The following is a 26,300-nucleotide window of genomic DNA, read 5'->3' as shown; positions in this document are numbered from 1 at the left end:
TAATCATCTTCCAATACAGCATTAAGTGCAATTCTAGTCCCTTTCAACCCCTTCCATGTGGGTGTTAGACTGAATGTTTAACTTCTTTATGAAAATGCACATTAGCCATTCAGAAACTTAATCTCCTAATGATTTGTGTGTATTGGTAAAAAAGAAAAGCCATCATCTCTGACTGATATACTCAGATGTTCCCTTTGGTACACTGATGGCAGGATTTCAGAAGTGAAGGACCATTTAATTTAATTTTGCAGATGGCAGGAGGTAAGCAGGAAAGCTTGGTCACAATATGCCCCCTCCTGGGAGAGTGGATTCAGTAAATTCAGGTTCCTGAGAGCCTTAGATGTGAGAAATTTAACCCTCTGCCTTCTTTCCACTTCCCCTCCCTTATATAAAACTTGGTGTTTGTGTGTGTGTGTGTGTGTGTGTGTGTGTGTGTGTGTGTGTATAGGGTGGGGTAGGGGGTGGAGTTGAGGAAGGGTAGGAAGGTGGAGGGAAGAAAATTGCCTGGGTTGAAAAGCCAGTGACTGATGTGAGATTACCTCATAGTGATGCTGCTTTGGGCATATGGATTATGACTAGATACAGATTAACCCATTCCTCTTTAATTGTTTTATGGCCTCATCCTTCTGAAATTGCCCCCTTGCAACCTGAAATCCTTTGGGGGGTTTTCCTTAGGCTGGGAACTCCGCTTGCTGTTGAGAAATAAACCTGCCTCTCTCCAGGGCATGAGTTCCACAGTGAAACTGAGGAGTAGATGGATGAGGAATCTTCTTTTGTTTTATTTTTAGGTGGTGCCCTTCTCACAGGGAAGCAAGCTCAGGATTCTGAATTTGTTAATTGCACAGCAGCTGGGTATTTGCTGCCTAGTCCTGTTGAAATTCCAGGATTGGATATCCAAGCTGTTGGCTTTTAAGATACATCCCCAAATGGTCATCTATCACTCTTTTTTTTTTTTTTTTTTAGACGAAGTTTCACTCCTGTTGCCCAGACTGGAGTGCAATGGCGTGATCTAGGCTCAGGGCAACCTCTGCCTCCCGGGTTCAAGCGATTCTCCTGTCTCAGCCTCCTGAGTAGCTGGGATTATAGGCATGTGCCACCACACCTGGCTAATTTTTGTATTTTTAGTAGAAACGGGATTTCTCCATGTTGGCCAGGCCATCCTTCACTCTTTTCAGCCAATAGTCACACCCAAAAATTTGGTGACTTTCACAGTCTTCCTATTGGATAAATTTGGTTTCAGATCTTGCCAAAATGAGGCGAAATTGTTTTTCTTCATGCTTCAGAGCCATGCTGCTCTATAAGGAAGTCTATATTAAATAGGAAGACATATTTCTTTATAAATCATTCTAGATGGTGGTATTCAGAAACTTGACAAAATTATCTTCCTAAAACTTGTTTGTTCCTGCTTACTAAAGGTTAATAGAAGTAGCTCATGGATAAGTTGTGAACTTTTTAAAGTTTCTGTTTTTTTCTTAAATCCCTCCTGTCTTTGCTCTTTTCCCTTCCTTTGTGGTGGCTGCCAGTCCTGCTTTGCAGGTAACTTCTCCCTCATGAAAACAGAGGAGGATCTGATATTATTAATTTATCCTGATAGTTTGACCATTGTAATGTTGTCAGTGAACATTTGCATTTCAGTTGTTTATCTATGAGTAGAAGGCCCACTGGCTGGGAGTGGTGGCTCTTGCCTGTAATCCCAGCAGTTTGGGATGCTGAGGCGGGCACATCACTTGAGGTCAGGAGTTCGAGACTAACCTGGCCAACTTGGTGAAAAATACTAAAAATAAAAAGTAAAAAAATTAGCTGGGCATGGCGGCGCACACGTGGTGTGCTACTTGGGAATCCCAGCTACTTGGGAAGCTGAGGCATGAGAATTGCTTGAACCAGGGAGTCAGGGTTTGCAGTGAGCTGAGATCATGCTACTGCACTCCAGCCTGGACGACAGAGTGAGACTGTCTCAAAAAAAAAAAAAAAGAGAAGAAAATAGAGTAGAACACTTTCTTTTTCTTTTAGCCACTACCAAGTGGGTGAAGAGATATTTATATCGTATGTTTTACAATTACTGATTCATTTATTCATTCACTCATCTGTGCAACAGGTATTTTTTGATTATCATGTATCAGACACTACTCTAGATGCTTTATTTCAGTCAGTACAATAAAGATCTCTCTGTGAGTTAACATTTCAGTGGAGGAAGAGGGAGACAAAGAATAAACATGATGAATATATAAATTGCTAGTATTTAGAAGGTAATAAGTACAGTAAGGAGCATCAAGAATGCTGGGTAGTCGTGAGGGGAGTTGTGTTTTTAAATTTTTTCTTCTTTCTTCTTCTTCTTCTTCTTTTTTTTTTTTTTAAAGAGACAAGGTCTCTCTCTGTTGTCCAGGCTGGAGTGCAGTGGCACCGTGATAGCTCATTGCAGCCTCCAACTCCTGGGCTCAAGGGATCCTCCTGCCTCAGCCTCCTGAAGTACTTGGGACCACAGTCATGTACCACTATGCCTGGCTAATATCTTAATTTTTAATTTTAATTTTTGTAGAGACAGGGTCTCATTTTGTTGCCCAGGCTGGTCTCAAACTCCTGGCTTCAAGCAATCCGCCCACCTCAGCTTCCTAAAGTACTGGGATTACAGGTGTGAGCTACCAGTACCTGGGCCAGGTTTCGTTTTAAAATAAGGAGTAGGGAGCTTTAAATGAGGCCTCATGGAATAGGTCACATTTGTGCAAAGATTTAAAGGAGGTAAGAGTGTAACCTGCATGGATATTGAGGGAAGGGCATTTCAGGCAGAGGAAACAGCCAGTTTAAAGGTCTTAAGGTGGAGCCCTAAGGCTCGAGTGTGCTTGGTGTATTTGAGGAATGGCAAGAAGGCCACTGAGGCTGAAGCAGAGTGGTCTGGTGGGAATGAGGGGAAAGTACTAGGAGATGAGGTCAGAGAGGAGAGAGTGAGAGGTTTTTAGGAGGAAAGGAGGAGATGCCTGATCACATCATGCCATGTTAGGCCGTTAGCTTTTATTCTGTAAATATCTATATCTACATCAATTATATCTCTATCATGTAAACACTCTCAGATCTTACAACTTTCCATCTTTATCGTCTTCTGAACTCCATAAGATCTTTCTAAGAATTGAGGGGAAAGTTGATTATAAGGGAGAATATACAAAACCTTGCATTGAAACCTTACTAGAGACCTGGAACCTACTCTTTTTGGGACTTGGCAAATTGATGAGATTCCATGCGCCCCCACCCCCCATTCTCTGGCACACAGAACAGGAATACTTATATAGCTTACTCTCATCCCAACCTTTCCCTTCGTCTGCTTCAAGAATCTCAAATACTTACAATTTTTGGCATATTTGACATTATTTTAGTTAATTTCTGAACGTGTTTTCCCACTGTTAACCCTCTTACCCCAGACAGCATTTTGAAACACTTTTTTCTCTCTCTTTTTTTTTTTTTTGGCAGGGTATCTGTCACCCAGGCTGGAGTGCAGTGGTGTGATCATGGCTTACTGTAGCCTTGACTTCCTGGGCTCAGGCAATCCTCCCACCTCAGCCTCCCGGGTAGCTGGGGCCACAGACATGCACCACCACACCTGGCTATTTTTGTTTGTTTGTTTTTTGTAGAGACAAGGTCTCCTTATGTTGCCTAGCCTGGTCTTGAACCCCTGGACTCAAGCGATGCTCCTGCCTCAGCTTCCCAAAAGTGCTGGGATTATAGGCATAAGCCACCGTGCTCGGCCCTGAAACACTTTTCTATACCGGAAATGAACTTTCTGACAGCATCTCATTAAATGAAATAATAGAAGTGAAAGCACTTTGAACCTCAGAAAGTCCAGGAAGAAATCGGCAGGCTGTTTCCACTCTCTTCATTTACCCACCTGCATGCTGGAGGATGTACATAGCCAGAGGATCACTTTGGAGGCATTTCATTTCATTGGGGGAGGGGGGCGGGGGGCAGTTCTTTTGGCCAGTTGAATATTGGGCATATCTGGATCTAGTCTAGCCCCGACCTCGTTACAAGTCCCTGGATTTCTTTGTGCTACAAAGTCCAGCATTGGTGTGGTTTTTCAAGGAAGGATATAGAATGGTTTATTTTGGATGAGAATTTCATTTTGTGTACCTGATTTTGTATTTTTTTTTCCTCTTAAGACAAGGTTTCACTATGTTGCCCCAGATGGTTGCCAGCTCCAAGGCTCAAGCAGTTCTCCCCTGTCAGCCTCCTGAATAGCTGGGATTACAGAAACGTACCATTGCGCCCAGCCCTTTTGTTTTTGAAAGCTGTCGTGTTACTGCTTAAAGTCTCCAAATTGTTATTGAGAACACTGACCAGAGCCCTGTCCATAGACCAGTGTTTTTCCAAGTGCAGATTGTAACTCCTTTGCAGAGTAGGTTGTGGAGCCATTTTAGCTGACTACTCACCAACTTTCTTCAAAATGTAAATGGAATAGGATAGAAAAAGAATGAAAAATTGTAAAGTGGATTGGATGCAAAAAGGGTAAATATTGTTGTGTCAAACTTTTTTTGGTGGGTGTGTATATGTTCACATACTGGGTCACATTATAACATGTATTGCTCATTATGGGTTGTGGTCAGAGAAAATTCAGAAAACACTGTCTCAGACTGTCCCAAAGTTGTGTTTGCTTATTATGGGGACTGATGAGGATAGAAGATGAGTGGCTCAGAAGGTTGTATCTTGGTGAGATAAAAGAAGACATCAAATGACAGTTTTAGAAAAATAATCCCAATTAAGTTTGTTACTCTTCTATGAAGGTAGAAGATCCTGTGCCAGAACATTATGCTCTTCAGGTCAACAGGAACTAAGCTTGTTGTTTCTCTCTGCATAAAGAATTGTGCAATTTCCAGTGGGAACTCCCCTCTGGAGGTGGAGAGGGAAGGGGAAGGAAGAGTGGAGATAGAGGCAATTAGGCAGAAATCTTTATTGTAAGTCTTAGCTGACCCAGGATCTGCACATAGTTAACTCTGAGGCTTTGTTGGAATCTGCCAAAGATTCATTGTTAAAGACAGGGAAAGCACAACTCATATCCATTTATTTCAGTTCAACATTTATGCCAGCTCTGCTTTAGGTGCTGGGATGTAACAATGAATAAGACATGGTCCCGGACTTAACGGTGCTCCTAACCTGGCAGGGAAGACAGATGTAAATTGCTAATTATTGTACATTGTGCTGAATGTCATAATACAGTGTAAAATGCTCCAGTTTATGAATTAGAGGAACTATGCTTTCAGCCTTTTATTCTGAGAAATGTGCCATTTAACAATAAAGAACTGGGATACAGGTTTCTTTTCTAAAATTTGGGGAAGACTACTTTATTGAAAAGGAGGATGAAATTTCCAAGGGAATCAGGTTCATCCAGTCAAGCTATTGTGTTATTTTGTGTCTTTTCCTCTAAAAGTATTCTAATGTTAAAATTTTTTAAAAAATCAACTTGACATAATACACACCTGCCCAGAGAATGTGGAGACCTGTAAAATAATTTAAAACAATTTTTTTTTATCGTATCCTTAAAAAATAGTGGCAAACATAGTAATAAGAACTTGAGACTGGGTGCGGTGGCTCACGCCTGTAATCCCAGCACTTTGGGAGACTGAGTTGGGCAGATCACTTGAGGTCAGGAGTTTGAGACCAGCCTGGCCAACATAGCAAAATCCTGTCTCTACTAAAATACTTATAATCCTAGCTACTCCAGAAGGTGAGGCATGGGAATCGCTTGAGCCCAGGAGGTGGAGGTTGCAGCCAGCTGAGATCACACTACTGCACTCTAGCCTGGGTGACAAAGCAAGACTCTGTCTCAAAAAAAAAAAAAGGAAAAACAAAAAACCTGGAGTGCTTTTCTTTGATGGAACTTGTAACACTTTGCTTTTACTTTCTTATTGATCTTTAAAATTAATAATAACTTTTTGGGACATGTAAAATCATGACAAATTCTACAAAAGTTCTCTCAAAGCAAGTCCTATAGTCTGTTCAGGGTACAGAACCTGAATTCACCAGCTCCAGGCTGATTCACTTTTGTCAGCTGCATCCAACCTAAGCCTGGAACCAGATTGAATCAAATGCTAAGTTTTAATGTCTTTCATTTGGTTCTTTTATTTAGTTCAGTGTTTCTTACTGCTAGCTGACTTGGCTCTGAATTTTGTTCCTGCCTCAAGCAAATTCTGAATATGCCCATCTATGGATTTGAACAGTAGGATGTTTTTTCAGAGGTGTGAAATGATCAGGCAGCTCGATAACTTTAGACATACTGTAGGTTATGAAGCATTTTCTTGCTTCTTGTTGTCTTTTTCTGGTGGATTGAGTCAATGCAACTGGTAGAATCTTTTCCACTTATGTTATTGAGGCATGTGGTTGAAAAGTGGCCTTTAAATGGTGTGAGGTGGGTAGACAGGGGATAAATTCTTACCACCGTTTCTCGAATGAGGAAAGTGAAACTCAGAGGCCAAAATCTTCTGACTCACACAGTGATTCTGGGGATGTCTCTAATATCTAAATGATGAGACTGATCTACTTGCAAGGTCAGGGCATGTGGTCATTTTCTTGCTAGCCTTTGGATCACCAAGCTGTCAGCATTTTGAGGGGGAGTATTTGCATTTTGTTTTATTTGGAAAATTCAGCTTGAGGGAGGCATTATTAGAAGATTCTTAGAACCCTCGAGCCCTCTGAAAATGAAAAGTCTCACATTTCCCTTCTACTTTGGCTCTCTCTTGGAGGGGATCACTTATGTCATTAAAAACATTGTAGTTTGCTTATCTAATTCCCACTCTGTGTTCACATTAATAGCTTCCCATTGCTCTTAAGAACAATTCCATACTTCTTCAGACTATTTGCAATACTCATCAGAGCTTGACCCCTGCCTCTTTCAACAGTTTCATCTTCTTTTCATCTTCTCATTTAAATTCTATGCTCCAGTTACCCTGAATTTCTTCGATTATTTTAGTTCCTTGCATGCAGCTTCTTTTCTCTTGCCTCTGGGACTTTGAACATGCTGTTGGTTGGAGCACTTTTCCTGCCTTCTTCCCATAGGTAATTCCAATCCTTTAAGTCTAGCTCCTCTGGGAGCCCCTTGCTGAGCCCTAGACCAATTTCTATATATTCCTACAGTGTCGTCTTTTTCCCTGATAATGGGCTTTTTACATTGCAATTACTTCTTATAGTCTGTCTCTCTGGTAGACTAGATTCCTTTGGAAGGCAGGCCCAAGAAGGTGGTTTAAATTACTGGAGTCTGATTAAAAAGACTTTTATATTAGACTGATATTTCCCAACATTTAAAAATGTATGAACTTGGGCCGGGCATGGTGGCTCACGCCCATAATCCCAGCACTTTGGGAGGCCAAGGCGGCTGAATCATTTGAGGCCAGGAGTTCAAGACTAACCTGGACAACATGGTGTAACCCCATCTCTACTAAAAATACAAAAATTAGCCAGGCATGGTGGTACACCATTGTAATTCCAGCTACTTGGGAAGCCGAGGCGCACTAGAATCACTTGAATCCAGGAGGCAGAGGCTGCAGCGAGCCGAGATCATGCCACTGCACTCCAGCCTGGGCAACCGACTGAGACCGTCTCCAAAAAAAAAAAAAAACAAAATGAACGTCTTTCAGAGTAATATAATTTTGTGAACCCCCTCAGGAATTTAAAAAATGTCATTACTTTTATAAACTATTATAAAGCAAATTTATGTAAAATATTTTCTTTTACATCAACATTAAATTATTATACAGCTTATTTTAATATACACTTTAAAATTTAATAGCCTCCATTTTATATAAAGGTGTTTTCTCATTTAATAGGTGATGTACACTATTTAATTTATTTAAATGAATTATGTAAGAGTGTGATTTGTTTAAAGATTTTTAATAAAATATAGTGCTTAGTTTGAGACCAAATATACGTTAAAAATATAGTTGGAAATTTAATTACTTGTTTACACATGTTTTAAAAATAAGAGAAACCTGCATTCTTGACGTAATATTTGGAATTTTTGCATTTCATACTCTAACATGACTACTTACATGTAGTTTTTAAGTTTTGTTTCTACATGGTAGGGGTTACCACAGAGAGGTTCAACTGCATATCTACAAGGGAGTAACACCTTGTAGTTATGGAATGCCTTTTCTCTAACAGTTACAAAGCCAATTTGGATATGGTTATCCCTATATCTTATGTCTTTACCATTGGATTTTGAAATACTAAAGATTTAATCAGATAAACGTAACACAGTGATCTGGTGAAAATCATCTAGATGTGAACTGGATGGCTTGGTACCGTGAGTACTGGTAGTGTGAATCTCTTAAGCCTGTTTTTATGCTTCTAGTTAACAATTGGGTTTTATCAGTGTCTTAGACTTCTTGTTGTTGGTTTGTTTGTTTGTTGTTTCTGAGATAGAGTCTCACTCTGTTGCCCAGGCTGGAGTGCAATAGTTCAATCTCTGCTCACTGCAACCTTTGCCTCCTGGGTTCAAGCAATTGTCATGCCTCAGACTCCCAAGTAGCTGGGATTACAGGTGCCTACCACCACACCTGGCTAATTTTTGTATTGTTTTGTAGAGATGGAGTTTCTCCATGTTGTCCAGGCTGGTCTGGAACTCCTGACTTCAAGTGGTCCTCCCGCCTTGGCCTCCGAAAGTGCTGGGATTATAGGCTTGAGCCACCGTGCCCAGCCGACTTCTTGTTTTTAATCCACAGTCCACTACGATTGTACATTTTATGATATATGGCAAAGAATAAGAGCAGTGAAAAATTGTAGAATGCTCATACCATCTTGGCCTATGTGGTGGTTGCAAAACAACCCATGGCCTAGTTAGTGATGTTTATTAGCTCATCACCGCTAATCGTTGTGCACGCTCACTTGATATATCTGAGGCTCTAAACTGCCCAATTATAAAGGGATAATTGGGAAAACAATAAGGTTGTTGATTTTTTAAAAAAGGAAATGAAGGGGTTGCCATGATTGTGGTTAGCAGTGTGTGAAGATTCTAGAAGACCTGCTTGAACTCCTGGGGTGTTCACAGTCTATTGCTTGGTCAGGAGCCTTAGAAAACTTAGACATATGTGTTAGGAGACTAGGTTTTGAAACCTGCTCAGGGTTGCATAAACTTCTATATTAAGTTCCATGATGCCAGATTAGTAGTTCACATTTGCACAGTAGACATGCTATTGCTGTTCCTTTTCTTATCACAAAAAGAGCAGAAGATGCAGATTATACCTGAGACAGAAAGATACAGGGGAAACACTGAGCTTGTCGCCTACCTTTGGGTGCCTCTCATGCCTTGTATTTCACATTGAGCCTCACTTATCAGTGACACAGGGAATGGTCCTTTTGATCTCCATCTTCCCTGTGGCTGCCTGGAGGTAGGGGAGGCAGATTGTGCCACTTGCTGACATTATGTTGCTGTGGATTAATTGGAGGGACAGGGACAGGAAATTTTCCTAGTGGTGCATGTGTCACTGGGGCTCACAGGGGTACTTTTAAATCTTCTCCTCACTGGCCACTGTGATTCTTTGACCCTGGTTATTACATATTCAATAAGTGTCAGCTTATTTGAAGGGGATATTCCTATTTTGTATTTAAATATTACCAAAGACCATCACACCTAAAAAAAATTTTTTTTTTTTTTTTTTTTTTTAATTTTTTGGAGACAGATTGTTGCTCTGTCACCCAGGCTGGAGTGCAGTGGCGTGATCTCAGCTCCCTGCAGTCTTTGCCGTGTGGGCTCAAGTGGTTCTCATGGCTTGGCTTCCTGAGTAGCTGAGATTACAGGTGTGCACCACCATGCCTGGCTACTTTTTGTATTTTTAGTAGAGATGGGGTTCTACCATGTTGGCCAGGCTGGTCTTGAACTCCTGGCCTCAAGTGATCTGCCTGCCTCAGCCTCCCAAAGTACTGGGATTACAGGTGTGAGCCACCACACCTGGCCCATCATACTTTCTGGGTTTCAGGATGCCAACAGATCCTGGATTCTGGCATCTGGATTATGGTAGCAATATTGAAAAAAGTATTATAGTGGGGAGTAAAATTTAGGAAAACCTTGCAAATTTCTATTCTTACTAGCTTTGTTTTCATACTCCATAGTCAGCCCTGGGCAATTAAAACTTTTGTTCCAGTAAAGGTTTCATTCTAAAGAGGTTTCATTAATTATGAAAAATTCCCCATGGGCATTACATTGTGAATCCTTTTGTAGCTATCATAAATAATGAAGAAAAAACACTTGTCAAAATATAGCAGAGCTGACTAGATAATGCATCTCTCCTTTGATTTTTGATTGGTTTCCTTTTTTAAGTTTTAAAGGAATAACTCTTGATTATTTTTTTAAAAAGTAAATACTCATTATAAAAAATTCAAGCAAAACTGAAAAGTAAAAAGAAGCCAGCAATAAATTGTTCCAAATCCCATCACACAAAAACAGCTCTTGATTCATTCATTCAATGGGCCTTCATTGAGTGCTTACTCTGTGTTAGGCACTGTGGCATCGGGGATCAGCAGGGAACAAAGCGAAGTCCCTACCATCATGGAACTTATACTCTAGTGGGAGGAGAAAATGATAAACACCTAAGTAGATTTACAAGTGGCGTGAAGAAAAATAAAAATTAGGTAAGGGCTTAGAGAGTGTCAGGGGCACTTTCAGATGGAGTGGCCACAAAGGCTGCTGTGAGCAAAGAGCTGAGTGAAGTGAGGGAGCTAACCACGTGACTGTGGAGAAGTGTGCTTCCAGCCAAGGGAAGCATACGCAAAGGCCCTGAGGTGGGCATTTGCTTGCCATGTTCTATGACTAGAGAGACCAGGGTAGCTGGGGGCCAGTGAGTAAGGGTAAACTGGGCTATATAAGGTTTTGGAAAGCCGTTAGCTTTTCTCCACTGGGAAGCCATTGAAAGATGATGAGCAGGGCTGCAGTGTGGAGAGTAGACTGCAGGGAAGCAAGGGAGGAGGCAGCAAGACCAGTTAGGAGCTACCACAGCAATTTAGAACAAAATGAGGCTGAGTTGCACTGTTCAAAAGGTGGAAGGGTTGAATTCTAGACTCATTTTTAAGGTAGAGCTGATAGGATTTGCTCATGAATTGGATTGGGAATTTGTAAGAGAAGAGTCAATGATGATTCTGAAGGTTTGTGGCCTGGCAGGTGAATGGTGGTACCGTTACTGGGGTAGGGAATGTGCTGGGGTGGGTCAGGATGGGGTGTCAAGAGTTCAGGTTCAGGCATGTTAAGTTCTAGGTACCTGTTAGATGGCTACGAGGCAATGGTAAGTCAGTTGGAGGCTGGAGTTGAGTGAGAGGTCTAGACTGTAGATACACATTTGGGAATCACCAGACATAGAATGGAATGGGATCTGATAGGAAGCAAGGAGAGAAAGAAAACAGGTCCTACGACTGAGCCATGCATGGGGCATTTCAGCATTTAGATGTTGGAAAAGGAGAAGGCCCAACAAAGGAGACAGAATGTGTTTCTGTAGGATATCAAGAGAGGGTGGTGTTCTGGGGCTGTGGTGGTGGTGGTGGAGTCTCGAGAGTTGGCAGTATTTAGCCATGTGCAGGTCATTACCACCTACCACAAGAGTGGTAGAAGCAAGAGGCTGGTTACAGTGGCCTAAAGAGGAAAAGGGAAGAAAGAAGGTGGAGGCAGGGAGTATGGACACCATTTTGAGTCAAAAGAGAAGCCACGATGAAAAGGTAGGTGGGTTGGGAGAAGGCAGGAGATCAAGGAAAATATGTGTGTTTGTTTTTTTAATAAGATGGGAGAAAATACAGCATGTTTGATTGCTGATGGTAATGGGCCAGTAGAGATGGAAAATGATAATACGGAAAATAAGAGTATATAATTTTAGGAGCAAAGGGCTTGAATAAGCAAGAAGGGGTGGGTTCTGGTTCCCATGTAGAAAGATAAACCTAGGGTAGGGGCTGAGACAGGGCAGGCAGATAGGAGGGGAAAGCTCTGGATTTGGTAATGGCGCATATGGACTTTCTCTTCCAATGTTAACATTTGGTACACATAAACAGAAGGGCGGCTGGTGAGGGTGAAATAATTTTATAAGAATGGCATTATACCATATGTGCTATAAAAATAAAAATAATTGAATTTCTTTTTACTTGAATTTAACAGAAGAAAAGAAAACTGAAATGAAAGTGAAAAAGCTACTGTACTTAATTTTTCTCTACCAAAGATAATAGTTCCTAAAAGTTTTCTCTAAGGTTAAAAAAATGATTATGAAAACCATTAGGAGGCTAAAGTCATTATTAATATATTTAAAGACATTTTTAGTTATATCTTCACTTTAGATGATTGTCTGGAAGAATTAGGTAATTCATGTTTTTAAACTTCCTTGCACTTCTCTTCCCTATCTCTCAATTTTTATAGCTTATCTTTTTTTTTTGTTTGTTTCTTTTTTATGCCTTAGCAATTTTCTAACATTTACATTCCAACTTGCATGCTCCCATTTTTTGGTCTTGGTGCCATATGTAGCCACTTGTTCTTTGATAATGGCTTCCCTTTTCCTGTGGTTTTTGTTTTGATTGATCTACTGGGTGCAAGATTTCTGTTTCTCAAGACGAGTTCGTGGGTGCTACATAGGCTGAGATCTTTCAAGCTGCAGAGGAAGAGAGATGTCTGAACCTTTTTTACACTTGAGTGATGACTCAGCTTCTCCTAATATTCTTGGATCACAGTTGCTCTCTATCAGAATTTTTTTAGACATGCTACATTATCTTCAGGCCTTGAATATTGCTATGGAGAAGTCTGAGACCAATCTGGGTTTCTCCTGTATTTTGTTAGCAATCCATTGATTCTTAAATAACTCTTTATCCTTGAAGGGCAAAAATTTAAACATTATAAGTCTTTGTTGATTTTTCTGTGTCCATTTCATGATATATTATGGGCCTTTTCTATTCACAGATTTAGTTCTCTGGATATTTTTTTCTGTTTTATTTATCGTCTTCCTCTGCATTTATTGTGAGTCTCTTAAGCCTTTTTTTTTACACACCATTAATTAGATTTTTAAAAACTTTTTATTATAAAACATTTCAGGCCGGGCGCGGTGGCTCAAGCCTGTAATCCCAGCACTTTGGGAGGCCAAGGCGGGTGGATCACGAGGTCAGGAGATCGAGACCATCCTGGCTAACATGGTGAAACCCCGTCTCTACTAAAAACACAAAAAACTAGCCGGGCGTGGTTGCGGGCGCCTGTAGTCCCAGCTACTCGGAGGCTGAGGCGGGAGAATGGCGTAAGCCCGGGAGGTGGAGCTTGCAGTGAGCCGAGATCGCGCCACTGCACTCCAGCCTGGGCGACAGAGCGAGACTCCGTCTCAAAAAAAAATAAAATAAAATAAAACATTTCAAACACATACAGAAGTAGAGAGACTAGTGTTATGGATTCTCACTTACCCATCACCCACCCTACTTTGATAATCATCAGCTCGTGGCCAATTTTATCTGTATCCCTCACCCATTCCCACTCTCCTCCATTACTTTGAAACAATGGCAGGTATAATTTATCTTTGAATATTTCAATATTTATATCTAAGAGATAAGGAGTTTTGTTTGTTTGTTTTGACACGGAGTCTCTGTCGCCCAGGCTAGAGTGCAGTGGCACTATCTCAGCTCACTGCAAGCTCCGCCTCCTGGGTTCATGCCATTCTCCTGCCTCAGCCTCCTGAGTAACTGGGACTACAAGGCGCCCACCACCACCCCCGGCTAATTTTTTTGTATTTTTTTTAGTGGAGATGGGGTTCCACTGTGTTAGCCAGGATGGTCTCTATCTCCTGACCTCGTGATCCGCCTGCCTTGGCCTCCCGAAGTGCTGGGATTACAGGCGTGAGCCACCGCGCTCAGCTGGACTGTTTTTGTGTTTGTTTTTTTTTTTTTAAGCTTAACCACTAATAAGTGTCATCTAGTCTGTTTATAATCTTTTTATTAAATATATGACAACATTGCCTTGTGGTGTTTAGATCAGCAGCTTCTTTGCTCCAAAAGTGAATAACGACGGTTACTGGGCCTCAAAATCAGGAAGACGAAACTAAGAGAACAGGCCACAGGACTCTCCCTGATGTTGAATGGCAGCACCTTAGATTGGGCAACAGTAACATGAGTTGCATACATAGGAAGTGCCCACTGGTTCCTGGGTGTTCTCTGAATTTCTAGTGCTCATGTGAACTGTGGAGGGCAAAGGAGGAGGACACAGAATGTACAGTTTCTTTTCCAGCAAGAAGTGAAACTTAGGCCCTTTCTGATTTAATAATAACCCATGAAGAAGGAGCTGAGTGGTTTGAAGACTGTTCTAGTTCTGCCTTTGGTGGCCATGTGGTTTATTTCCACAGCTTTTCAAACTGCAGATTGAGACCTTTTACCAAACTATGAAAGCAAATTAGTGAGCCACAACCAGCATTTAAACAGATACAGAAAATATCAGAGTTCATGACTAAGGATAAATGTTGTTTCATGACACTTTTCAGTTGTGTGTGTATGTGTGTGTGCATGTGTGTTGGATTGCCAAAGTTTGAAGCCACTAATTTTGTTCAATTCCTATCACTTTCTGTACCTTCTTTATCGAAAAGTTAAAGGATCAAAGAACCTATGGGATAGATTTTATGTATTATCAGAAATGTGTATTAAGTTGGGCACGGTGGCTCACGCCTGTAATCTCAGCACTTTGGGAGGCCAAGGCAGGTGGATCACCTGAGGTCAGGAGTTCGAGACCATCCTGACCAACATGGTGAAACCTTGTCGCTACTAAATACAAAAAAATTAGCGGGGCGTGGTGGCAGGCGCCTGTAATCCCAGCTACTTTGAAGGCCAAGGCAGGAGAATTGCTTGAGACCAGGAGGCAGAGGTTGCAATGGGCCGAGATTGCTCCATTACACTCCATCCTGGGCAACAGAGCAAGACTCCGTCTCAAAAAAAGAAAAAAAAAAAAAAAAAAGAAATGTATATAGTGCTTACAATGTAAGGTACCAGGAATTATTCTAATAACTTTACAAATATTGACTCATAAAAACTCTGTGAGGTAGGTACTGTTATTATCAAAATTTTACAGAATGGGGTCATTCTGGCATAGAGAGATAAGTAATTTGCCCAAGGTCACACACAGCTAGTCAGTGGTGGAGCTGGCATTTTGAGCCCAGGCAGTCCAGTTCCAGGGTCAGGCTTTTCTCTGCGGCCTCTCCAGTTGATAGCATCTCTAGATGATGGCATGGACTTTTTCCTGCTATTGCCTTCAAGAAGAAATGATAAAAAGGTGTTTCCTCCTCTTTCCCAACACATACCCTTAAACATTCAGAGTTAAGACAGTGAGAATGAGGATTCTTATTTGATTAAGTTGAAGGAATTCAGGGATTCTTTTTGTTAACCAGTCAACATTGCCAGCCTAGCACTAAAAGATTCCACTATGACAGACAACCACATGAGGTCGTATCTCAGCATTATAAACAAATGGATAGGGGAGAGTGGTTAAGAGCACTGATTTTTAGAATTAAACACATCTAGGTTCAAATCCTGTTGTGATCTGTCACTACCTGAGTGACCTTAGGCAGTTAACTGATCTCTAGGAACCTCAGTGGTCCCTTGTTGTGAAATGGGAGGAATCATGGTTGCCTTTTAATGGAGGCTTACTAGGCATCCGGCGTGTAACAAGCACTTTATATTCTCCATCTCTTTTATTCTTCATAACAATCCAATGGAGTGGCTGCTATTACAAACTCCATTTTGTAGATAATGAAAAAGACTTTGAGAGATTAAGTGTTTTGTTCAGGGAGACACAGGTACCAGGTGGCAGAACTAGAATTAAAATCCAAGTTTTTCTCAATGCAGTCTGTCCTCTTAATCACTCGGCTTTGCTGCAAACTTATCTCCCTGGGGTGTTTTGGGGATTAAGTGAGATACCTTTGTACTTGAATAGTGACTCAATAGGAGCCTACTTGGCATGTAATAAGCACTTAATAAATGGCATGTGTGATTATTAGTAAATATATAAGATGTGTCTGCCTATAACTTTTGTGGGGACAGTTTACCTTTCCATAAAAAATAAACCATGGTCAACTAAACCAGTTCTTATAATCAGCCAGTCACTTAACATGTATATTGAGTTGCTGAAAAATAAATGATTAGCTATTCTGAAGGATCTGCTGGGCAGATTCTTTCATTGGGATAAGTTTTGTCAAGGACGGGACTGTCTACCCAACATCCAGAACAGTAGCTGTCATGAGGTACTTTGATTCATGGAGCCTCCACTTCTCTGTACTTGTTGACATGACTGTTGATTGAATAGGTCACTCCAAATCTCATGCTTCAGTGGCAATAGAGAAAACCTGGGGTGGGATTGAGAATCATGCAGCAGGGGTACAAGGCAAAGCACTGTCAGGCTGGTCCACCAACAACATATGAAGGCCCAGGAACAGCCTTTGCAACGGGAACTGGGCAGACTGTTTCAGCCAGCAGCAAGGTAGTTGTGTTCATCTGGGGTGATGCATAAACTGAATCTGGCAGAGCAGGCCCTCAATAATGATAGACTTCTCATTGCCAAAGTTAATGACCTCTTTGACTTGCTGTCTTATTTAAATACTCCGTAGTTATTGACAATTTTGTACCTCTCTCTTCATTCTTAATCTACTTTGCTATCTCTCCTTCCTTTGCTTTCCACCTAAATGGGGATATCCTAAGCCAACGTCTTTTTCATTCTACATGCTCTCTATGGACAGCTGCATTCACTTTCCTGGTTAACTTCCTAACTGCCATCTATAATATTTGCTGATGACTCCCAAATGTCTATTTCTAGACTTGACCTCTCCTGAGAACAGAAGGAGAATACAACTGTCTTTTCCAGTAGGATGCTTCACGGGCATTTCACGGGCTACCTGAACTTCTTGGTCTTCCTTAATCATTTTTGTTTGTCCTTCTCCCTGGTAATGAATAGGTGCTTGGTCCCTGCTTGTTGAATAAATTTGAAACAATGTGCCAGTATGTATGTGCTGTATTGAAACAATGTGCTGTACGCTAAGCTGGGTCCTGCACAAAATGAAGTAAACTTTCCAGAGCCAGCTCTACAGGAATTTAGGGTCTGGATTTTAATATTGATCTGGTTTGTTTTCAACTCGATTGTGCTGGAGCCTTGAGCACATACAGTGTGCCATTGTCCTCTAAGAGAGTGGACATGTTTGAACTGACATTTGGTCTTTTCAGGAATTGTTTGGTAGGAAATTTCTTGGATTTTGACTCTCCTTGAGCTTTGACTCTTCTTGGGCTGTCCTACTTTTCAAGACTGTCATTTTGCTTTGTCCAGAGTTTATAGAGCCCTTTAGAACTATGTATCTGTTCTGCTCATCACGCATGCAGGGCCCTCTCTGCTGGCCCTAGCCTGCTTTTCTACCCTTTCTCTTCATACTCTTCTGTGTGAACCTTCAGGTCACAGGGCTTCTCACAGTCTCCTGAGCTTCATCTGCCCATTTTAGCCTCTTTGACTTTGCTTTGCTAACTACAACCCTTCATCTGTCATCCCCCTCGCTTCCATTTAAATCCTCCCCTACCCAAGGTCTCAAGAGGTCCATGCTAGATTATACTGATTTCTTCCTCCCTTAATGTAGTCTGGGACCATTATTTTGGCACTTAGGATGCACAGTCTTATACTCTTAAATATTTTTGCATTTAGTCCTCCTTTTCTGCAATTCAATTGTAAGCTCCTTGAGAGTAAGAGACTGTCTTACATTTTCTTGTGTAAATATCTTACATTTTCATGTGTGTTCCAATGATTCATCACCCAGCTCTTCCCATAGAGTTGGTGTTAGATAAATATTTGCTGGGTTTGTTTGTTGATTATCGTGGTCCTTGGGAACTGACGTGCAGCTTGTCACTAGCAATGAATCAGGAGCATCAGACTAGGTGACATTTCCCAGAGGAGCTGCTGGTCTTCACATCCTGCATCTTTAGTTTGTGGTACAAATTAATTCTAAATTTTGGACCTTGAGAATTCTGTTTCTTAGCCATCTCAGCCAAGACCTAGGAGCTAAAATTACTACTTTGGCATTTGATGTGGCAGCTTTTTCATTTGGGAGCTTTTTGTCTTTAACTTGCTTTTGAGTCACTTGAAAGAACTAAGGCGGCCTGCCAGAGCAGTCGCGATGATTGAAGTTCATTGAGATATCCCTCTCATTAGCTTTATGAGATTGCCTTCTGTGCGTTCACTTGGGGGCTGGAAAGTTAATGGATGACTGAATGTCCTTTGGAAACTTGTAGGGCCATTTTTCTTCTCTTTTCCACTGGCTGGTTTCTCTTTGTTACCAAAGGTGCAGGCATTGTTTTTAGGTAGTGTGGAGTTAATGTAAGGGGAGGAGTGGTTCTTTCTTTCATAGCTTTGGGATAATCTGCTGCACAGCGCAGACACTTTTGAAGATGGCCATGTTTAAAGTCCATCACAGAGAACTACAGTCAAAAGGAAAGCCAGGGAGGCCAGGGTTCCAGTCACAACTGCCCCCACTACCCCCTTCCTCCCACCAAGATTACTGTCTTACCTTTGAACCCAAGGATGTCTCTTATGGCTCCAGTTTGCTGATTACTGTGAAGGGAAGTATGGTTTGGAATCATACTATAGAGTCATGGGCTCTTAAGTATGTGTTGTTGCTAATGATTGGTGTTGGTATGTACAGAAATTTTCCACTCATGGAATTCTACTCATTTTGACCTCTCTACCATTCAGCTTGTATTGCTCATTAATGTCCACTCCATTTCTTCATTTAGACAGCATAGGACTCCATCCAGCAGACTTCCTTCACTGTGATCTTGCTTCAACTCCGTTTATTACATTCGTCATGACACAAACTTTTACCAGCTCCATTTCTGGCTGCTTGAGATCCAAACTACTCTATTGGCCTTTGGAGCTATTCCTCGCCTTGCACCTTTATCTTTGACCAAGCCTCAGTGCCATCTTTTGTTCCAGTAAGGACATCCTCCTCACTACCCCACAGAGAGGGCACGCTCAAACATTCCCATCTCTTGGTGTATGTTTTCTCTAACTCTGGAATATCCCGTCACCCTTCATTTACTGAAATCCTACCCTCCCTCAGAATATTAGTTCAGATTTCCGTTTCCTCCCCTTTCTCTCTCTCTCTTTCTCCTCTCCTGCCTTCCCTCCACAAACTTGGAGGCCTACTATAATGCTAGGTGTTGTTCTGGGTCCCACAAGTACATTAGTCAGCTGAACAGACAAATTTATTCTTCTTTTTTAATTTTTTTTTTTTTGAGACAGAGTCACTCCCTGCTGCCCAGACTGGAGTGTGATGGTGCAATCTCGGCTCACTGCAACCTCTGCCTCCTGGGTTCAGGCAATTCTCCTGCCTTATCCTCCCAAGTAGCTAGGATTACAGGTGTGCGCCACCATGCCTGGCTAATTTTTTGTATCTTTAGTAGAGTTGGGGTTTCACCATGTTCGCCAGGCTAGTCTCGAACTCCTGACCTCGTGATCTGCCTGCCTCAGCCTCACAAAGTGCTGGGATTGCAAGTGTGAGCCACCGCGCCTGACCAAATTTCTTATTTTCAAGAAGTTTAGACTACCTCCAGAAGCCTGACTTTAGTAATGGGATTCCCCACCGATCTTCCTGAGTTTTCAACCCTTTCATTGTAGTATTTATTCTTAATTTCATGTCCTTATAGTATATAATAACATAATTTCTATACGATATAATTATATATCTTGTGCAATTATGTAATATGAATTGTTATGTAAAATTTTGAAATGTATTATATATTTGGATCATGTCTTCCCAGTTAGATTGTACGTTCTTGAGAACAGGGATCTTCATACTTCTGAATATTTCAGAAATCCTCACTTCATCCGTTAGGGCCTCTTTGCAAGGGACCAAAACTCCAAGACAAAGTGGTTTCTTTTGTTTGTTTGTTTCTTTCTTATATATTTTTTATTTTATTTTATTTTTTTGAGATGAAGTCTCGCTATGTTGACCAGGCTGATCTCAGACTTCTGGCTTCAAGCAGTCCTCCCATCTGGGCCTCCCAAAGTGCTAGGATTACCAGTGTGAGCCACTGTGCCTGGCCTAAGGCAAAGTGTTTTAAGCGAAAATTGAATGAATTGACTTGTGTAACTGAAAGGCCTAGGGATAGGGCTGGCTTCTCGTTGTGACTTCATTCAGATATTCATGTTTCCTTCTCCCCATCTCTCAGCTCTGCTTCTTTGGGCAAACTCCATTCTCAAACAGGCTTTCCATTCACGATAGCAAGATGTCAGTGGCAGCGTCACACTCTCTTTGTCCCCGGGTCTTCCATCTCCCAGCCAAGGCCTGGGTTTGAGAAAGCACACTATCTTTGACGAGGCAGGTGTGTGCCACCATGCCTGGCTAATTTTTTGTATCTTTAGTAGAGATGGGGTTTCACCTATCTTTGGAGAGGGCAGGGGTGGAATCAGTTTTGCCAAAAGCATGTGGGGAAAACATGGATACAAGGAATGAAAAACAATTATTTCAGAAACGTAATAGCTCTTTGTTGGTTGGCTGTGCCTGCCTTATTTATTTTTTTGAGACAGGGTTTTGCTCTGTCACTTAGGCTGGAGTATAGTGGCATAATCACGGCTCACTGTAGCCTTGACCTCCTGGGCTCAAGCGATCCTCCCACCTCAGCCTCCTAAGTAGCTGAGACTAAAGCACACACCACCACTCCCAGCTAACTTTAAAAAAATTTTTGTAGAGATGGGACTTTGCCATGTTGCCCAGACTGATCTTGAACTCCTGAGCTCTAGTGATTGGCCCACCTCGGCCTCCCAAAGTCCTGGTATCACAGGCGTGAGCCACTGTGCCTGGCCTGGTTTGTTCCTTACTTAGTAAAGTAATGTGGAAAAAGTCACACTCTTTGAGGAAGAATATTTGCTGTTTCCTAGTTTACTGAAAGTATCTTGATGGCCTTTTCTTGGAAACTGACTACTCATAGATAAGTAATGTCAGTCACTGAAGATGTGTTATAGCCCATATAACAAATTGAGGGCGGTGTTGTGTCTCTCTGCTCTGTGTGCATACTCATTTGTTTATATTATTATTTAACCTTGTTTGTTACCGTTTTTTCTTCTTTCTTCCCCACTACCCTGCCAACTTTGAGGAAGTACTTTTTGTCTGTATTCTCAGAGCACCTGGAAGGCACTCAAATAAATGTTTGCAATAAGAGTAAGTAAAAGTAAGAAAGGACGTTGGGAACTCAGTGACTTGGATTTCAGTCTTGATCTACAACTAAATAGCTGTGTGATCTTGGTCAATCCCCTTTGCTGCTCTGAGCTTTGGTTCTTACATCTGTCCAGCAAGGAGTTTTGAGTCCTTCCTTTACTAAGTTCATAGAAAGGCAAATTAGCAGAGTAGAGAGCAAGACTTGGCAGGGCATTCTGGTATTTTGTTTCCTGAGGAACAGTTTTGAGAGGGGCTGATTACTGTTGTGATAAGAAGTCTTGGTAAGAGATATGGAGGGTAGAGCCTGAAAGCCTCAATTGTATTCTTATGTAACATTCTCTGGAAAGGTACTAGGAATTAATATTCCTGAGATGGCTGAGGTGATATCATGCGTGTTTGAAAGGGCTGAAAACGGGTGAGGCAGATTGGGTGGAAAAAGACTGACAGTCAGACCAGGTTCCCAATGGGGAGCATGGGCTGATCTTCTGCTCTGCGTGCTGGCAACAGAGCCTGAGGGAGATGCAGCTCCTGCCCCCTGGGTGCTGGCACATCAGGGAGAAAGGAAGGACATGCGTGTGTGACTTTCCTGAAAGATTACATCTGTCTCCTGGCCTGCCCTTCCTCCCCTATTTTCTCCTTAGAAATGTGGTATTCATGACTTAATCAGAGAAAATTCCTCAAGAAGAAGATGAATTTTGAAAGGAGGAAAGAAAGGGATCCTTGAATTGAAAGCAATAGGCTGAACACCCTCACCCCCTGTACTCTACTGGCTGGTGAATTCCCTGAATGTTCTCTGAAGTGAGGGCAGTCTTCAGAGGACTGTGTCATCTGCATTGGCAGGTGTTGTAATTTAGAGTCTACATGATTGTCAGCATGGCGGGGCCCTGCCTGTTTTTGTTAAATGATCAGTATGCTATTAGGGCTAGTTTTTCTTCCAGTTGCATGCTTATCGAGATCCTTCAGTATCTTTCTAAAAAGGAAATACGCCTCTTTCTAAATACTAGGACGAGTGTAATTAGTATCTTAGCTGTGGCCAAGCATGGACAAGGAGGCAGCATGTCCCAGGGGAAGCTTTGTGGGTGTGTCTGGTGATCCTGGATTTGAATTCACATATAAAAACACTCCCTGGCAGGTCTTTATCTGACATCCTTTGGAATTGGTGATCTGCCAGTGGAGTTCAATGTCATGGCCAAGCCTACTGCCCAGAGGGGCAGCTTCCAAGATTTGCTTTAGGAATAGTCAATGCAGAATTCATTTAATTCATACACACCGGGAAATGGAAACCAAGAATCCATTCCTCCTTTTGGTTCCTGTTTGTTGGGTTATTTTCCCCTTCACTGGCAGATGGTGCTCAACAGAATATGCTATGTGGTGGGGTTCAATTTTTTTATCTGTTTTTTTTTCAGTGAGATGTAATTCACATACTGTAAAATTCACTCTTTTAAAGTGTACAATTCAGTTTTTTAAACATATTCAGAAGGTTGAGCAACAGTCATCACTATCTTAATTCAGAACAGTGAGGTTTAAATTTGTCTTGAGTCTTTGCATGAAATATCAACCAGAGGTCAACTCTGATTCTCAGGAACCTTTTTAAAAAATTTGGTTCCTCTTGCAAGGGAAGCTGCAATTTTTATTCAAGTGTCATTTTTAAAAATCATAATAAGAAAAAATGTTAGAGGACATTGGATTTTTCTTAGCCCTGTTATGTGATTTCTTTCTGCTATTGATGATTTTTAAATCTTAGATCTTCAGGTTGGGGCTTATTACCTCAGCTTTGTTACAATAAAGAATATTTAAAGCAGAAACAAGAAGACTTTTTGTGTTCTCTTGTCCTTTCTCTTATTTGTCAAGCCTCTTTAGACAGGGCTTAGACCTGTCTTTTTCTCCTTTGTCACCATCACCTCGCACAGTGCCTCCATACAGGAGAGGCTCAGTAAGATTTGCTGAATAAATGGGCTCTATTGGGTGCTCAGGGGAGCCTGTTTGGGGGTGTATATCACTCCCTGGCTCATGGCGACCTTAGTACTTTGGCCTTGTGAATAGCCAGGGAATTATTTTGTACCCCTAAGATGTAGCTGCTTCTAGAAAGTGAGAGCTTGACTTCTTCCCATGTATTTCTAGGGAAGGAACTGGCAAGGACCCTACCATCTCCATAGCTCCCAAGAACTCTCATCCTACTGTAAACCAGATGTGTAAAGCCTTCTTGAGTTGGTATCGTGAAGCATGGTGTAAGTGGTATGAGTTGTGTGAGTCTTTGAATGTGCACACATGATGTGCACATGCATGATCGCCTAAGCACACAAGGGAGCTGTGAGGAGTTCCTCTGTGTTTTTATAATTGCCCCTTTCTTCTTTCTGCCCTTTTGTTTGTTAAAAGGCCAGGGTTCAGAGAGGCCTCCAGTCTGGGCACATGGCCCAGGAGTGCTGGTATTCAGTGGCCCGTTGTTTCCTGCCCCTTGTGTGCATGGACGGGGACTGGGGCCAGCATAGCTGCCTTCTTGGGGACCATTGTTTGTCTTTGTAGGAGCAGCAGCAGCAGCAGCGCCTAAAGCAGCACATTTTGCCCTGGATAGAACAATTGTCCTGTCTTGGAGCTGTACGCCTAAGAGTGAGAGTGGTTAGAATTTCCCTTAATACCTGTGTGGATGCTTTGAAGATGGTAACAAGGGAGCCATCTTCTTCTTTCTTCTTCCATTCTTCTTTCTTCTTCCTTTCTTCTTCTTTTTCCTTCTTCCTTCTTCATTCTCTTTCTTATTTCTCCTCCTCCTCTTCCTTCTCCTCCACCTCCTCTTCTTCCTTCCTCCTCCTCCTTCTTCCTCTTCTTCTTTTTGGCCAGTATTGAGGGAGGGGAGATGCTCAGTGGTGTCATATCACAAATAAATCACACTGGCAGATGGTATCTATTAACAGAGCCTCTTTTTTTTTTTCCTGGATCAGGGGTGGGGATACTGCTTTCTCACAGTCTCTGTCCCCTGGGCTTCCTAGTAGACCTCAGGGTGCACTCACAGGACAAGAAAAGCACTTCCCTCTAAGCTGTCCTGTAGGGTAGATCTAGGAAGTGGGGAAGGGATCCAGTCTGGTTGTGGACAGATTGAAACATAGCTAGCTAATGAGTCAGTGGGCAAGTCTATACTTGTCTTAGGGGCCTGAATCAGCCCTCAGCTGGAAGGTGGAAAAGGCGATGTTCCAGGAGTGAGAGTCATGGTCACTGTGATTTACCCAGAAATACTTTCAGAGACTCCAAACTGGTGTTTTATTTCTCTTGTTTTTGTTTCTCTGACCTACTATTAACCTCTTTGACAAGTCAGGCAAACCTTAATTTAGCTCCAGCTCCACTTGCGTGATCGTTGACCCTTTGGTAAATTACCTGAAGAGTCTTACTTCAGTTTTCTCCTTAGTGTAATCAGGATTATTGTGTATACCTTACAGACTACCTGTGAGAATTAAATGAGATGATATATAGAAAGTCCCATAAAATGTATTCAATAAACACATGCTCCCTTCCCTTCAGGGTCCCAGAGGGAGTACCTGTGATGCAGCATACACTGTGCTGCCCTCATTGAGGCACCTGACAAAGTCAGGCTGGATTTCCTTGCTGACTGGATGTGCTTGGGGGTTTCTTACATTAAATCACATATCTCAGAGGCCTCCTATGAAATACTTGTTCCTTGGACAGGCTAAGTCTGGAGTGGCCTACTTCTGGAACTTCATGGGACTTTGCCTCGTCCTCTCTTTTTTTGGCAGAGGGTGGGTGTCATCCAACTAACTGTTTCTTTCTATTCTCCTGGCGAGTGAGATTACTGAGGTAAATTCTTAAGTGCATTACAGGGGACTCAGAGGGACCTGACAGCCTTACTGCCCATCCATATCCCCTGTACATCTGTTACGATTCAGTACCTGGAAAGCCTTTCTACCCTAAAGAGGCCTTGGTTCTTAATGGATGAGATTTAAGTAATATTAGTAAGCATTGTGAATGCCCTCTCAATGCACAGTTTGCCCACCCAATGCTATTACTATCAGCTTTTCACTAATATATGGAAGGGGCACAATGCCTTCAGGAATAGTCTCAACAAGGGCTGTTCCCTTTAAGAGACCCAGAAATCCCTGGCAAGAACCAGATGCCTGACATAACCTCTGCAGATCTTTACCCCCAATACCCTTGTAATCAGACTCCATAAAACACAGAACAAGAGAGCTTTGATGAGTGATGAGGTAGGCAGCTTTTCTGCACAGCCTTCTGTCTGCTTGAAACAATCCTCTGGAGCTCAGTTTCAGTTCAGGTGAGGTTACTGCAGGGCTGGTTGGCATTAGTGGTTGACAGGGAGAGAGATGAGGATGAAGAGGGTGAGAATTGCGCTTACAGATCACCTGAGATCATCTGCAAAGGACATACTGATATTTGTAAAAACAGAAACAAAAATGTGGATGGGGACAGATTATAGAGCCTCAACTACTTCAAGGCAAAGCTAAATGCACCATTTACCCACCCTCATTGCTTCATGAACATTTCAACATCATAGTTCCCATCCTGTTTTTCTCTGATTTATCTGCAGCTCACATGAAAACTCTAGACCCCCTCTCCCCATAATGATGCATTACATAGCATAGACAGAAAGCATTGTTACAACTGTACTACTTGGGAATGAATTTGGGGCATGCATAAGGAAAGGCATAATATAGGTGATCCTTTTCTGTGGGTTTGGAGTCACTGTCACATCCTAATGCACTTGGAGCTAAGCAGGCTTGCAGAGGAAAAGGATGAAAGAAATGGCTCCATTCTGACTCAGATGGGGATTGGGACATAACTTCAGCAGGATACACACTGCAGGCCTTCTCTGAGCTGAAAATCAGTCTGGCTTTGGCAGACTGCTTCCTGTGAGTGCCAGGTCTCTTGTCAGTAACAAATGCGGTACTGCATTTGAGGCAGATCTGGTCGCATCTGTAGCTTCCTTTGCAGCAGTTCCAGAGAGAGTATTTGCTAGCTCCATACAAGGACCCTGACCAGCCAGAAATCTGCATGCTAGAGCTTAACCAGAAATATTTATAGTTATGACACTATAGAGGCACTTCAGCATCCCTGAAGATTAAGCAACACAGGTATGAGTGATATTTGTTAGTGAAAAAAAATCTCTTTCCAAGTCTTCTTAAAAAAATG

The 26,300-nt window shown here is 41.9% G+C and overlaps 1 protein-coding gene across 6 annotated transcripts in view; it reads left to right on the top strand.

Moving 5' to 3' along the window:
* The window catches only part of SRGAP2 (SLIT-ROBO Rho GTPase activating protein 2), a 251,081-nt gene that overhangs the window by 72,664 nt on the left and 152,117 nt on the right, over positions 1-26,300 (top strand). The window lies entirely within an intron of this gene.

Source organism: Papio anubis, chromosome 1, assembly GCF_008728515.1.
Source record: "Papio anubis isolate 15944 chromosome 1, Panubis1.0, whole genome shotgun sequence".
Taxonomy (NCBI): Eukaryota; Metazoa; Chordata; class Mammalia; order Primates; family Cercopithecidae; genus Papio; species Papio anubis.
This window is presented reverse-complemented; position numbering and strand designations above follow the sequence as displayed.